This window comes from Sus scrofa, chromosome 3 (genome assembly GCF_054392235.1).
Source record: "Sus scrofa isolate SSC_HxYL_T2T_F1_AM1 chromosome 3, Sscrofa_HxYL_maternal_Yorkshire_Landrace_v2.0, whole genome shotgun sequence".
In the NCBI taxonomy this organism is placed as follows: Eukaryota; Metazoa; Chordata; class Mammalia; order Artiodactyla; family Suidae; genus Sus; species Sus scrofa.
The window spans coordinates 86,388,062-86,392,434 of NC_139385.1; the positions used below are offsets into that span (position 1 = coordinate 86,388,062).

At 42.7% G+C, this 4,373-nt stretch overlaps 1 non-coding gene across 1 annotated transcript; it reads right to left on the minus strand.

Annotated features, from left to right (window-relative positions):
• Positions 1 to 807: 807 nt before the first annotated feature.
• On the minus strand, positions 808 to 906 carry LOC146404748 (small nucleolar RNA SNORD16). The gene has a single exon (XR_014842636.1). It is a non-coding gene; the product is annotated as a small nucleolar RNA SNORD16 (small nucleolar RNA).
• Between the last annotated feature and the right edge of the window lie 3,467 nt (positions 907 to 4,373).

Below are 4,373 nucleotides of genomic sequence, written 5' to 3' on the forward strand. Positions count from 1 at the left end.
AATGCTGCCTCTATTTAGGATTTACGAATGGATTTGTTCTGGGGGAAGTCTCTGCTTTACCAGAGCCATTTCTGGAAGAGATTTTGGATTTTGGCATGGATCCATCCCTCGGTGGTTCCTGAGTTGAAACCCAGCTCTTTTGTGTAGCCATGATAAATCATTTGATTTAAAGAGAGCCATCAGGGAAAGTCACTGCTATTTACCTTGCTAGGGTTAGCAGAATACTAATGTGACTGCTTGCTAAGTGTCTGAAGGGGTAAGGGGAAGAGAAAAAGAAATTTCATATTTACGAACATTTAAAACTCAGACCAGAACAGAATGACCCATTTTTTGTTTTCATTGGCAGCCTGGCAGAAGGGAATACCTTACATTTTTTTTTTCCACTCAAACTTCAGGATTAAAGAACAGGGGAAGTGATTACCAAGGGCAGTTGTGGAGACGGTTTGTCCAGAGATGTTTAATCAAAACAAGTCTTTCTAGACAGGAGAAAGTCATTCCAACTTTGGAGTTGGGCCGAGATGGGAGATAAAAAAGGCCAGTGGAAGAGTTCCCATTGTGGCTCAGTGGGTTAAGAACACAGTGTTGCCTCTCTGAGGATGTGGGTTCGATCCCTGGCCTTGCTCAGTGGGTTAAGGATCCAGTGTTGCTGCAGCTCCAATTTGACCCCTAGCCCAGGAACTTCCGTATGCCACAGGCGTGGCTGGTAAAAACCAACAACAACAACAAAAAGCTGGTGGAAAACTTGACCTTTTGAAACCTCCATCAGAGCTTTAATAGGTGGTGTACTTTCTTTATTTCCTCATGTCTTGCTCAGTAAGAATTTTCGTTATCCTTCTGAACCAGATTACTGACCACAGGCAACTGTCACTGAGAACAGAGTAAGACGCAAATTATGACATCATTGCAAGCAAAACCTAATGTCAACCTGTTGTCTTTAACCTGGACTCTTCAATATTTGGAACATAAATATTTTTAAACCACTAACATGAATAAACCAGGTCCAGGCTTCTCAATGCCACCAGAGCTGCCCAGTCTAGGTAGTGAAATGAAGGATACATATCCAAAAGCAAGCTGGCCAGAACAGCGAGTCCCGCCACCTCAAACCCTGGGAATTCAAGCCACAGCTCTGCTGGTACCCCAAGATTCAGCGTGGGTTTGATGACCTGCTAATTCACTGGCAGCATAGGGCTGTCTGTTGTTTTTGCACAAGTTGGTGTGAACAAATTTCACTGTATCTGGTCGAATGGGAGCCTTGAACACAGCAGGCAAAGTGATATTTTTTGCCAGATGACTCCCCCTTTTCAGAGTACACTACTATCAGTAGATGAACACACCACGGTGGTGACAGGAGAAGGCCACGCTTCTCTCTGGTGTTGTACGTATTTATCAGTGGCCATAGATGCATAGCAAGAGGCCTTAAGAAAACTAACTTGAAATTGGGTGTGTATTGGATGGTCACTGCTTCTTGCAGTTAATTGGTGTTTCTTGTTAGAACTGAGTCCTTATGAGGCTAGAGCCGTCTTGATACCCATCCATGGCTTCAGATTATCCCTTTAGCCCTGTTCAGCATGATGTCAATCACCAAGGGGATTGTCTATTTCATGGGGAGAATCCTCGAATAAACCAGGTGCCTCTTGGCATGGCCACTGCAGAAAGGAGCTGTGGATCTGAGGGATGTAGTTGGATCCACTGCCCAGAAGATGCTCTGATTTGGAAATAGAAGTGGAAGAAGAGTGGAAGTGGAAGAAGAGTGAAGTAGAAGGTTTTGGGATGTTAACTTTGCATCAGAATAACTCAGGTGGTCAGGAGCCAAGAAGCAATCAGCTTCTCATCATCTGATGGCATGGAGTTAGAGAGGCGTGGAGATGGTATGTTTTTCAGAAGAGTTTATCTCTTGGAAGTCTACTTTAAGAACACTTCAGCCTCTTCAGACTCTCTCTCTCTCTTTTTATTTTGGTTCAACTTTTAGTTTTCTCTTATTTTATTTTACATATTTTTTGTATTCTTTTTAAAAAAAACTTTATGATAGTTGGTTTACAATGTTTTGCCAATTTATGCTGTATAGCAAAGTGACCCAGTCAGACACACACACACACACACACATTATATATTCTTTTTCTCACAGTATCCTCCTTCATATTCCATCACAAGTGTTTCGATATAGCTCCCTGTGTTATACAGCAGGACCTTATTGCCTTTTTTTTTCTTTTTATTTATTACTCAATGAATTTATTTCATTTATAGTTGCACAACGATCATCACAATCTAATTAGGACCTCATTGCTTATCTCTTCAGGTTATCTCTTGATTAATCCTGTTCATAACTTAATATCATTTGGGCTCTCTCTCTTATTCCAGTCACAGATTTCCAACAGTTTCATAAGTGCAACCCTCAGGCCAGTGTTGTGTTCCTTGCTGCCCAACTTTTCCACCACTGCAGCACAGGGGTCCTTCAGGAATTGCTTGGCTCTCAAGGATGTGGGTGGGACATCCCTTGACCAGTGGGCAATAGGAGCTGATGGAGCAATCCTTTCTCTCTTCTCCCCTTGTGGGCAACATGAGCATCACACAAAATCCCCCAGGATACATAAGCTAGTCTCATAGAACAGTGGCCAACTCAAAAGTGCACCCTTACTTTGGCCTTTGGCTCTTTCCTCTTCTTTCTTTCTTTCCTTTTGGTTCCCACTTCTCCCCCATGAGATCACACCTCCAGATAAACAACTTGCATGCAAGCCTTTGTCTCAGGCTCTGCTTTGGGGAAAATGCAGCCTATATTCTGTAACATGGTAGGCAGAAGGTGCTTCCTGCCTGATGTTACCAGGAACTACATTGTTAGCATACAACCTCCATTGTGCGTGTGTGTGTGTGTGTGTGTGTGTGTGTCCTTCTCTGTTCTCACTTGTTTTCTAAGCTACATAAAACAAGGCAAAGGAGGTCAAGTTTCATTTTGAGCAAGACATAACATTTGAGGAATAATAGCAGTGAATATTTTTGGATTTGTCCTTATCTGCCAAGTGCTGTTCTAAATGGTTTATTTACATGATCTAATATACTCGTTCACTAAATCCTACTGGGGGAGCCACTATTATTGTGCCTATTTATACAGAGGGACCCCGAGACTGAGAGAGTCTTAGTAACTTTGTTTAAGTGGCTTGGCTGGTGAATGGTGAAGCGGGGAGGCCATCTGGTTCCATTGTCTGATGTCAGAGCAGAGCTCTTAAATACTAGAAATCCCAAGATGCAAATCAATATTAGGCCCCGTGGGGGTGATGAATGGTGTTTGATTACCAACAATGAATGTGCAAGCATTAGCCTTGAATTGTACACCAAGTCGATACATCTCGGGGAGCCCAGAGAGCATGGCCGGGCTACACCTGCACGAGTGGAAGGTCTCATTCACCAGGCAGGTGAGGTTCAGCTGAATGGGGCCACTTGACTTCTTATCTGGTTTTATCTGATTATTGGAAAAGGGTGAACACTGTGATATTTAGTTATGGTTATATATAATGTTTATGATTATTTATGGTGTTTGTAAATAGATGGCTCTGCCTGGTAATTTATGGCCATTTCTTGGGCTTTTAATCATAGAGATGGCCTTAAAAATAATTTCAGTCTGTCATCGGAGGACAAATAGATGGTGTTTGCCATGTCAGACTTCAAGTAGGAGTGGCTGGTGAAACCTGGGAAACAAAACAAATAGGATTAGGTAATTTACAAAAGTGCTTCATTTTTCAAAACCTTCTCACTTTCCTCACTTCTTCATGTGATACTGAAATAGAATGTTTGTCTTAATTAGAAGAAACAGGTCATGACTCTGAAGGCAAACAGATCCATTATTCTTCAAGAAATGCTCTAATCCTCCAGCCCGAGGTCAGGCTGCATGGATAAGGGGTGCCCTGGGAGAGGGGACATTTTTTTGTTTTAAACTGCTGCTGAGCAAACATTTCCTTCTCCCCACCACCGTCAGCTTCCAAAGCAACCCACAAATGTCTTTCTGAGGAGTATACACAGAATCCAGACTCCTGGCCCTGCCCTGATGCACCTGCTCTGGCTGAAGTATTTTAGGGACCTCTGATGACCCTAAATCATCCAAACCATATCTGCTCCCTAGAACGAGCCTCAGCCAAAGAAGCGAAGGTGGGGTTTTCTTGCGGTTGAATTTTACAGAACACATCGTCATTCACACAACCCCAAGTTTGTAATATGCATGTAAAATTTTGTCACATGATGTGGAGTTTTTTGCCAGAACCAATTTTCTTGGTTTCCTGGGATGCTGGCCCTGAATGTGAACAAATGGGAACTACGGTGACAAGAATTAATTATAACAAATGAGTTCTGCATCCTCGGATGACCGACAGAGGCTTTCTGAACAT